Source organism: Trachurus japonicus, chromosome 21 (assembly GCF_045865225.1).
Source record: "Trachurus japonicus isolate A0001 chromosome 21, Traja_1.0".
Lineage (NCBI taxonomy): Eukaryota > Metazoa > Chordata > Actinopteri > Carangiformes > Carangidae > Trachurus > Trachurus japonicus.
The window spans coordinates 32,956,951-32,968,416 of NC_140927.1; positions in this window are offsets into that span (position 1 = coordinate 32,956,951).

Here is an 11,466-nt window from a genome sequence, read left to right on the forward strand (position 1 = left end):
AGTTTTACACTCAACACAGTGAAACTGGATCAAACCTGGACATAAACCAGTTTCCTCCTGAACCTCTGGAGCATCGTCTCATCTGATGTCATCAGGTTCATCAAGTTTATTATTCTGCTCAAAAATAAACACAATGAAGAAAAACTCAAGAGGAAAAAAAAAGATAAAAAGACCAAGTCCAAACAAAAACTGGTTGTTTGGACTTCAAACTTTGATTTCAAGTCTAATATTTGACACAAAGCAGCTTCAGTATGAACAGAAACAGCTCATCTGGTTAATTCACACATCGTCTGCGTGCACTTTTTTTTTTTAAATTCCCACCTTTTTCTACTCGTCATGGTTTATATATACATATCTACTACATAATCATATCAATATATAGACTACACAAATATCCGTATCAATAAACATATATAGCTACTACATCCATTAAAATATATAAAACATATCCTATACTACATAAATATCCACATCAACTGATAATATCCCTTATGTTTAGCAATTTATTTTTATCCCTATATCTTGCATATACCTGTTTAGAAATAATCTTCTTTACCTCTTTTTAAATCATCATCATCATCATTGTATATTGTCAGACTCAGGGTCCATAATAAAAACATAAAAACAAATCACTCAATCAATTAATCTCTCAATTTATCAATAACAACAACGTGTCCTAGACATAAGAGATTTTATGAATAATAAATAGGCTATATTTAAAAAGAAAAAGAAACACAAGACAATCATCCCGATGTCTCCACTTCTTCCTCTTCATTATTTATAGTCCAGTCCTTTAAAGTCCCAGTCTGTAACTTATTTGGCTTTTTATCAGCAAAAATCAAACATGTCTTTCATAAATCCGTATTTCACTGAAGGTGAATCACAGCTGCATACAAATGAAGCTTTCTGGTTCCTTAGAATGAGTTGTTACAAGTCGTTACAAATACATAAGTGGGCGACGCACCGAACCGAGGCGGCCATGTTGCATCGTGGCCATAGGTAACCACGGAAACTGAGCGGAGCTGTGGGCTCGGCCTGTTAAAACTGTCACCACTGTGTAGTGTGAGGAAGGACGGAGGCACTGGTGTTGCATTCAGGTGCAGTCAGGCAGACGGCCGTCGGCAAACCAACCGGATGTCATTTCACTCCACCAGAGAAAGACGGTAAAACAATACCACATCACCATGACAACATATTGTCACATTGCCTGTATTGTTTTGGCTTTTGTGCTGGCGGACCACTTGTTTACATACAGTAGACGCTTGTTCATCCTGTTACATGCAGCGTCTGTTGTCTGTCTGACCTCTGCCTGGTTTCACGTGAATGCAACATCAAGAATACGTTCAAGATATGCAACCGCACCGCTAGATGGGGGGAATTCCTACGCATTATACCTTTAACATCAACATGTGGCGCAGAAACACTGTTCATATAATCAATAATCAGGTATCATAGTGTGTTCACGTCTCATTTCCCTCGTGTTTCCCAGAGTTCCTGTGGTTTCCTCAGTGCATCAGTGATGTTGTGTTGCTATGGAGACGACAACGACAACAAATCAGATCCTCAAGAAGTGACGTGACTGAGATGTGAAACAAACATCCCATCATTATTATTATAAGTTTACAGATGTCACCATGCATGACGGGATGGTTAAAGGTCCAGTCTGTAAAATGTTGGTAATGATGAAACTCTTGAAACGCGCTCTCTGATTGGCTGGATTTTCCCTTCAGGCTGCCGTACAAACATGGCGGCGCAAGATGGCGACGCTCTCTAAAGCAAGACCCTTGTTATATGTAGATATAAAAGAGGAATTACACTGCAAAAAATCAAAATCTTTCCAAGAATATTTGTGTTATTTCTAGTCAAAACAAATCTCATTACACGTAAAATCACATAAAAAGCTTGTTTTTAGACACTTTTTACTTCTTCCAAGTATATTTTTACTTGAAATAAGTAGAAAAATCTGATAGTGGAGCAAGTTTTTCTTTCTTATTACAAGCACAAAAAACTTCCTCTCACTGGCAGATTTTTCTACTTATTTCGAGTGAAAATTAGTTTGAAACAAGTGAAAATGATCTAAAAACAAGTTGATTTGTAGGTGATGAGTCTTATTTTAAGTGGAAAGAGATTAGTTTTGACTAGAAATTAGACATTTTGACAAGAAATATGACAGATATTCTAGGAAAGTGAGTTTTTGCAGTGTATAAGGCTATACTGTACTGTGGTTTCCTCAGGTGAAGCAGCACCTGCCTGTTTCCTGTGTGACGCCACAGACAAACAGGTAGAGAGTCAAAAACAGTCTGACTGTTATTGTTATTGTGCATGTGCATATGCAGATAGATAGGTGTGTGTGTGTGTGTGTGTGTGTGCGTGTGTTGCAGTGAAATGAAAACAAATGAGGATCCTAAGCGAGGTGAACGTGACTGATGGAGCTGCTCAGAGGGAACAGAAGCATTAGTGTGTGTATGAGTGGTCTGGTTTGGCACATCGTGTGTGTCTGTGTGTGTGTCTGTGTGTGTGTGTGAGGAGGGGTAATAGAGGAATGGGAGCGAAGAGGAGGAGGAGGAGGAGGAGGAGCAGATGATGATGAGGGGCTGGATGGATGGATGGTGGGATGGAGTCAGAGAGAAGAAGGTCTGACGCTGCCAGAGCTGCCATGTGTCGTTGATTAACCGGGTCGAGCTGCACTGATTCAGTTGACAAAGCATCGCATTAGTGCTCCAAGTGTGTGTGTGTGTGTGTGTGTGTGTGTGTGTGTGTGTGTGTGTGTGTGTGTGTGTGTGTGTGTGTGTGTGTGTGTGTGTGTGTGTGTGTGTGTGTGTGTGTGCAGATTAATGACTCAGGGATCAGCCAGATACTTGTTGACATGAACGAAGGTGCCAAAGTGATATCATGGCATTGTTTTATTTCTCACGGAGATATTTTTCTTTTTATTACCAGGAGATCATTGAGAACGACTGCAGCTCGCCCACTCTCACTCTCTCTCTCTGTCTGTCTGACTCATAGAAACTTTGACTTTATTCTGCCGTAGAGAAGAGAGCAGCAGTTTGTTTTGACTGATGGCTCTTAAATGAAGTTTATTAATTGGCCTGTTAACATGAATTATGTCATTTAGACCTGTTTCCTGTCAAATAGCGATCCAACAGGACTCAGACTGAGACTATGGTCTGGTTTGAGGATTATCAATAAAAGATCTTCTCACTCACCGTACTTACAAACTACTGAGTGAAACAACAACAGATCAGAAACCAGCTGACAACCACACTGACTGCACAAATATATTGACATCAATAAAGAATCACAAAAACTAAACCATAATCACCCAAAACTACAATATAAACTCACTTTGTGTTTTCTCCTTCATCACATGTCTGTTAAAGCAGAAGTAAGCGATATATTTGTGTTAATATAAGTCTTAAATAGTTATATCTTCCGACAGCAATCACTTCTATAGAGTGTTTGGACCAAAACACGGGTCTGTCAGTCACTCTGCTCTGCTCTGAGCCGAGGAGAAAACATTTCTCGTATCCTACAGTTTTTATCCAATGAGGAGAGAGAACGGCATAAAGGGGCAGTCCTCTCTGTGTGTGCAGCCAAGGGATGCGCCTGAATGTGGTGACGTAGGGACGAGGACCGATAGATCCATGACGAGGGCGGGGGCTGCTAACTCCGTCGGCTGACAAGGCGTTATGGTGCGTTCAAGGCAACCCGTAACCTGTGTTTTTCAGGTCGGAAAAACACGAGTGGGTTGCCTGGAACGCTACAAAGTCGTAAGTCGTGACTTGAAGCTGTAATTTACGGTTTCAAAAGCCTGCCTGGAACGCAGCATTAGCCAAAACGACCGGATCGCTTACTTCTGCTTTAAATCAATATCTTCACAGTTTAGTCTGGAAAATCAAATCAAATAATCACCATCATCATCATTTATCAAGATAAGTCTTTACTCTTTATCCCATAATAGTGACGTTTAAAAGCAGCAGCAGCAGAAATGAGAGAACAATTAGAAAACAACACGTGTCTCTATCTATAAAGTCTATTAAAGGGATAGTTCACCCTAGAATGATATTTCGCTCATTATCTACTCACCCTCATGTTGACTAAGGGCTGGAAGAATTCTCAGAGTCCACCGTCCCTTCTCTGAGTTACAGGGGGTCTTGGTGTAGCAGTGCATGTCCATATAACGGTTGCAAAGGGACACCAGAGCTCTTCGTAAAAAAACACACACAAAAAAACATCCAAATACCTCCATGATGCTCGTATGTAATGTCCGTCTTGTGCTGAAGCCCCAAATTGCGTAATTGTCCCGAAAAAAATTAAATAAGTCCACATTCCAAGCATGTTTGTAGCGGAAACTTCTCGAAGCTCCTCTTCCTGGTCCGTCCAAGTCTCGCGTGATTTGCGCCGGCGTCAGTGCGGTTACTGCGAATCACGCGAGATTTGGACGGACCAGGAAGAGGAGCTTCGAGAAGCTTCCGCTACAAACAAGCTTAAAATATAGACTTATTTAATTTTTTTCGGGACAATTACGCAATTTGGGGCTTCAGCACAAGACGGACATTACATACGAGCATCATGGAGGTATTTGGATGTTTTTTTGTGTGTGTTTTTTTACGAAGAGCTCTGGTGTCCCTTTGCAACCGTTATATGGACATGCACTGCTACGCCAAGACCCCCTGTAACTCAGAGAAGGGACGGTGGACTCTGAAACTTCTCCCAGCCCTTAGTCCACATGAGGGGGAGTAGATAATGAGCGAAATATCATTCTAGGGTGAACTATCCCTTTAACATAATAAATGAACACAAATCTAAAATACCTGCGTGACATGAATATGAAAAGTCTCCTATCAGCTGATTTACACTCATGGAAAACTGTTTTATAAATTGATTAATAAAGTGTAAACCACTGAATTAATTAATTAATTATAAACCTTCTATAGATCCTTAATAAGTTAATAAGTTAATAAGTACATGACGCAAATAAAAACCTGAGTTCTAATGTCAGGAATAAAAACTGTCCAACAAACGCACTTTTAGAAGTTCTCAGATTCACACGAGGTCAAAAACAGAGGTCAGAGGTCTCATCTTCATCATCATCATCATCATCAGTGATGTTGTGTTGCTATGGAGACGACCCGGACAACAAATCAGATCCTCAAGAAGTGACGTGAGACGTGAAACAAACATCCCATCATTATTATTATAAGTTTACAGATGTCACCACGCATGACGGGATGGTTAAAGGTCCAGTCTGTAAAATGTTGGTAATGGTGAAACTCTTGAAACGTGCTCTCTGATTGGCTGGATTTTCCCCCCTTCAGGCTGCCGTACAAATATGGAGGAGCAAGATGGCGACGCTCTCTAAAGCAAGACCCTTGATACATGTCCCCGTGTAAAAGAGGAATTACACTGCAAAAACTCAAAATCTTACCAAAAATATTTGTGTTATTTCTAGTCAAAACAAATCTCATTACACGTAAAATAACATAAAAAGTAGCTTGTTTTTATACACTTTTTACTTCTTCCAAGTATATTTTTACTTGAAATAAGTAGAAAACATCTGATAGTGGAGCAAGTTTTTCTTCCTTATTACAAGCACAAAAAACTTCCTTTCACTGGCAGATTTTTCTATTTATTTCAAGTGAAAATTAGTGTGAAACAAGTGAAAATGATCTAAAAACAAGTTAATTTTTAGGTGATGAGTCTTATTTAAAGTGGAAAGAGATTAGTTTTGACTAGAAATGAGACATTTTGACAAGAAATATGACAGATATTCTTGGAAAGATTTTGAGTTTTTTGCAGTGTATAAGGCTTCGAAAGCCAAACACATTTAAATTTATAGCGATTATACACTTATACAGTAGGCTACTAATATATTCATGGGTCATATCTTCAGATTTTAACAATAAACCTTGTTAATTGTTACAGACTGGACCTTTAACGTCGACACTTTCTTTTAAACTGCAGTCAGACCTGTTTTATCTCAGTGTGGAGGGAGAGAGAGGTCCATGCAGGGACAAGGCCGCTGGTTTAGAGCTGCTTCTGGAGGAGGAGGAGGGGGGGGGATGAGGCTGCTGCAGGCCGGGGGTCTGTCTGTCTGTTAGAGGGGAGGGCGGGGGGGCAGGGGGGGGGGGGCAGGGGGGGCTGCTGCTCCTGGGTCTAACTGATTAGACCATAATTTGAGGGGTGTCTTGAAGGAGCAGCCCGCCGCCGCCGCCGCCGCTGCAGCCGCCACCCAGGGGATCGAGGCTGCTGGGTAGAGGTGCAATAGGACCCCGAGTGTATCAACACACACACACAAAAACACACACACAAAAACACACACACACACACATACACACACACATACATGCTTATGAAATGATGGATAAGCAGACGTGGGGATTGAGAACAGGAAGTGATGATTTAAACAGAGACGCCAGCAGCAGCAGAGCCACTCGCACTGCAAAAACTCTAAATCTTTCCAAGAATATTTGTCTTATTTCTTGTCAAAACTAATCTCTTTCCACTTTAAATAAGACTCATCACCTAAAATTTAACCTGTTTTTAGATAATTTTCACTTGTTTCAAACTAATTTTCAATTGAAATAAGTAGTAAAGTTTTTTTTGTGCTTGTAATAAGGAAGAAAAACTTGCCCCACTATCAGATTTTTCTACTTATTTCAAATGAAAATAGACTTGAAATAAGTAAAAACGTGTCTAAAAACCAGCTACTTTTGATGTGATTTTGCGTAAAATGAGGTTTGTCTTGACCAGAAATGACATTTTGACTAGAAATAAGACAAATATTCTTGGTAAGATGTTGAGTTTTTGCAGTGCACCTCCTCCTCCTCCTCCTCCTCCTGCTTCTTCTGTGTGATCGATGTGTCTCTGCTGCTCGTAGGTGAAAATCTTCCTGAGCTGTGATGAGTCTACAGAGAGTCGTCAGTCGGAGGAGATTTTCTTCTCTTTCTTTCTTTCACATCGCCACTCTGGTTTTTTTCTCCACTTTGACTCGTTCTCAGCGCATGCAGCGTTTCGCCGCTCAGCTCAGCTCAGGAGTCAGATTTCAGATTTCAGTCTCAGGAGTTGAGACCAAACTCAGAGCTCAAAGAAACAGAGTCTGTGAAATGTTTTAGCTGCTCGTTTTCTTGCAGCACAGGAAGATATGAAATGAGCTGTAAATGTGATGCACCTATATGATAACAGTCTGTAAACTACGGTGGCCCTGAGGGCTCAACTCACACACACACACACACACAACTTTAGAAAACAACTTCATCTTGAGCTGTAAGAAGAACTCCCAGCACAGGTTGCAGTGTTTTGAACCCTTAGGACCACCGTAGTTGCACAATGTATTTTACTTTTAACTTTTTATTTTCATGTTGAGCAACGCTTAAGCTTATCAGCTCTTTGTTTAGTAGCTAGAGCTGCACAATTAATGAAATATAATTGATAAAAAAATCTCAATTTGCCCAAGTTCAATATCAAGGTCAAATGTTTGTTTGTTTTTTTGTTTTTTTTATCAAGGTCAAATGTGCACAACATTTTTCTGCATTGTTAGCATCATAAGTCAAAGTGTTGTGGTGCTACAGAGACACAGCCCATTGTGAATATAGCCGACTGCTAAGATAATCAAAATGTGATTTTTCTGTATCTTATTTGTAGCTCTTCATTTTCATACTTATAGTTTTTCCTTTAAAACTTGATTTGAGTCTGAAAACACAAGTTAAGTTTTGCTACTGCTGCTACATAGCTAGCATTAGCTGTTTAGCAGCTAGTCTGGAGGAAACGTTGTTGGTTCATCATCAAACTTTATTCCTTTACTCACCAACATCTGTCTCCACATGTGGGAACAAACACAAATCTTGTCTCCTAACTTAGTTAGCATGCTACCTTAGCTTGCTAACTAGCCTGTCTCATCACTTTAACCCTCTGCAGCCTCCTCAGTGTTAGCTATAACCTCTGTAACTATATTACACTGCAAAAACTCAAAATCTTACCAAGAATATTTGTCTTATTTCTAGTGAAAATGTCATTTCTAGTCAATACAATTCTCATTATACGTAAAATCGCATAAAAAGCAGCAAGTTTTTCTTTCTTATTACAAGCACAAAAAACTTGCTTTCACTGGCAGATTTTTCTACTTATTTCAAGTGAAAATTTGTTTGAAACAAGTGAAAATGATCCAAAAACAAGTAGGCCTACATTTTGAGATGATGAGTCTTATTTAAAGTGGAAAGAGATTAGTTTTGACTAGAAATTAGACATTTTGACAAGAAATATGACAAATATTCTTGGAAAGATTTCGAGTTTTTGCAGTGTAGATAATAATAATAACTTTATTTTTTATAGGCCTAGCACCTTTCAAAAAACCTAAGGTCACTTTACAGTGGGGGAAAAAATGCAATAAACAATTTGCATTAAACACAAGATAGCCAGCGCTCATCATCACAGCACCTGACGACAACAAAACGTCTCCTTAAAGTCCTGAAAGAACAAAATGTTTCTCCACAATCACTCTGCACTGCAAAAACTCAAAATCTTTCCAAGAATATTTGTCTTATTTCTTGTCAAAATGTCTCATTTCTAGTCAAAACTAACCTCTTTCCACTTAAAATAAGACTCATCACCTAAAAACTAACTTGTTTTTAGATCATTTTCACTTGTTTCAAACTAATATTCACTTGAAATAAGTAGAAAAATCTGCCAGTGAAAGGAAGTTTTTTTGTGCTTATAGTAATAGGCTAGTAATAGTATAGTAATAAGGAAGAAAAACTTGCTCCACTATCAGATTATTTTAAGTGAAAATATGCTTGAAATAAGGAAAAAGTGTCTAAAAACAAGCTGCTTTTTAATGTGATGAGTCTTATTTTAAGTAGAATGAGATTTGTTTTGACTAGAAATGACATTTTGACTAAAAATAAGACAAATATTCTTGGTAAGATATTTGATTTTTTGCAGTGTGAGTGTCTGTTTTATTAAGTCTTCTTCAATGAGCCGTGTGCAGGTGTTTTAGTTCTGCTTTGTGTAGGCGTAGTAATAGTGTTTTATTCTGTGTAATAATGACGCATAACCGATGAATGGATGAACCTACGTGAGCTGAGATAGCGACCCACCTCAGCCCGGCGATACAAGACAATATAAGAGGTGTAATTAGGGCAGTGTGTAATATTTATTGCAGGTATGAAGCAGAGGAGCTGATATTTATCCAGTAATTACAGGTACTAAAGCTCGGCCTCGGCTTTGTTTCCCTCTGTTGTTTGGCCATTGCCATGACGCTGTGCGGCTCTGCACTGTCAACAAGCAGCCTGCAATCTCCCATTAGATCAGACGCTATTAGGGCCGGGACGAGTCGCTGAGCAAACAGTCCCCCCCCCCCCCCCCCCCCGGCCTTTAAAACCAGGTTATCTAATCTAGTCAACAGGGATGAGCTGGACTTTGGAGTTCACAGGGAAACAAGGCAGTTTGTCCACAACTATTGTTTGGCACGGGGGGAATAAAACGCCACTCAGCACCAGACGGGTCTTCATTGGTCGATTCCCACGACAGACAGTCCTGCGGGGTTTGAACTAGCACGAGCTTTTACGAGCGGCCGATCAGATAAGAGTCGGTGCTGAGGGTCAGATAACGTCTGGTGCTGATGAGGAGGAGGAGGAGGAGGAGGAGGACTAGTCTCCTCCTCTTTGATTAGATCACAGTATTTTACTTTAAAGGGATAGTTCACCCAAAATTCAAATTTCACTCATTATCCACTCACCCTCATGTGGACTAAGGGCTGGGAGAAGTTTCTGAGTTATCCGTGGCTTCTCGGAGTTACGGGGGGGTGTTTGTCCATATAATGGTTGTGAAGGTGCTCACTTTTCTTCGTCCAAAAAGACACACCAAAAAACATCCAAATCAGTGGCGTGCACAGACTTTTTGAAGGGCAGGGGCGAAAAGGAAAAAAAGGGGCACCTAATAGCGCGTCCTCGCCACTGAAGAGGGCACTTAAGCACGCGTTTTCGCTTCCCTGAGGGCACTTTAACACGTGTTTTGGCTCCTAGATGTGGCTCCTAGAGGGCACTTTCAGGGCTGCCAAGTTTCAGAAAATGACAAGAGTGAGACCCTAGCGACATGGTGCGTTTGGCCAGCGACCAGAGGTCGGCGGCGAAAAAATTTTGGCCTTTTTAAACGTTGATTTGGCCTGTTTTATAATATCAATACCTTAAGACTAAAAAACATCGATTTGGCCTGTTTTAACACGTGTTTTGGCCTCCAAGAGGGCACTTTAGCACACGTTTTGGCTCCTAGAGAGCACTTTAGCACACGTTTTGGCTTCCAAGGGCACTTTAACATGTGTTTTGGCTCCTAGAGGGCACTTTAGCACACGTTTTGGCTCCCAAGAGGGCACTTAAGCATGCGTTTCAGTTCCTAGAGGGCACTTTAGCACGCATTGTGCCTCCTAGAGGGCACTTTAGCAAACGTTTTGGCTCCTAGAGGGCACTTAAGCACGCGTTTTGGCTCCCAAGAGGGCACTTAAGCACGCGTTTCAGTTCCTAGAGGGCACTTTAGCACGCATTGTGGCTCCTAGAGGGCTCTTTAGCACACGTTTTGGCTCCTAGAGAGCACTTTAGCACACGTTTTGGCTCCTAGAGGGCACTTTAGCACACGTTTTGGCCCCCATGAGGGCACTTGAGCACACGTTTTAGCTCCTAGAGGGCACTTTAGCACACGTTTTGCCCCCCATGAGGACACTTTAGCACGTGTTTTGGCTTCCAAGAGGGCACTTTAACGCACGTTTTGGCTCCCAGGGGGCACTTTAGCACGCGTTTTTCAACAATTGGGCCACGAGGGGGGGCGACCGCCCCCCCTGCCCCCCCCCCTGTGCACGCCACTGATCCAAATACCTCCATACTGCTCGTCTGTAATGTCCCACTTGTATTGAAGCCCCGACATGAGAAATTGTTCCGAAAAAAATTAAATAAGTCCATGTTTTAAGCTTGTTTGTAGCGGAAGCTCCCAGTGTCTCGGTTCACTGCTCTTCCTGTGTCAGTGCAAATCTCGTGTGATTTGCACTGACCGGCGGAACAATTTCTCATGTTGGGGCTTCAATACAAGAGGGACATTACAGACGAGCAGCATGGAGGTATTTGGATGTTTTTTGGTGTGTCTTTTTGTCACGAAGAAAAGTGAGCTCCGTTCACAGCCGTCATATGGACAAATACTGCTGCACGGACCCCCCCGTAACTCAGAGAAGGCACGGAGGACTCTGAAACTTCTCACAGCTCTTAGTCGACATGAAGGTGAGTAGATAATGAGTGAAATTTGAATTTTGGGTGAACTATCCCTTTAATCTGCACCAGAGCATGTTTGGCTGCTGCAGTTGTTCCTGAACACAAAACTTGTTGTAAAGTTTCCACTGTGCAAGGAAAGATGTTGTGATGTGATTCACTTTTACAGCACTGACGTGTTGAGCGTTAAAGGGTTACTTCACCGAAAATCGATAAT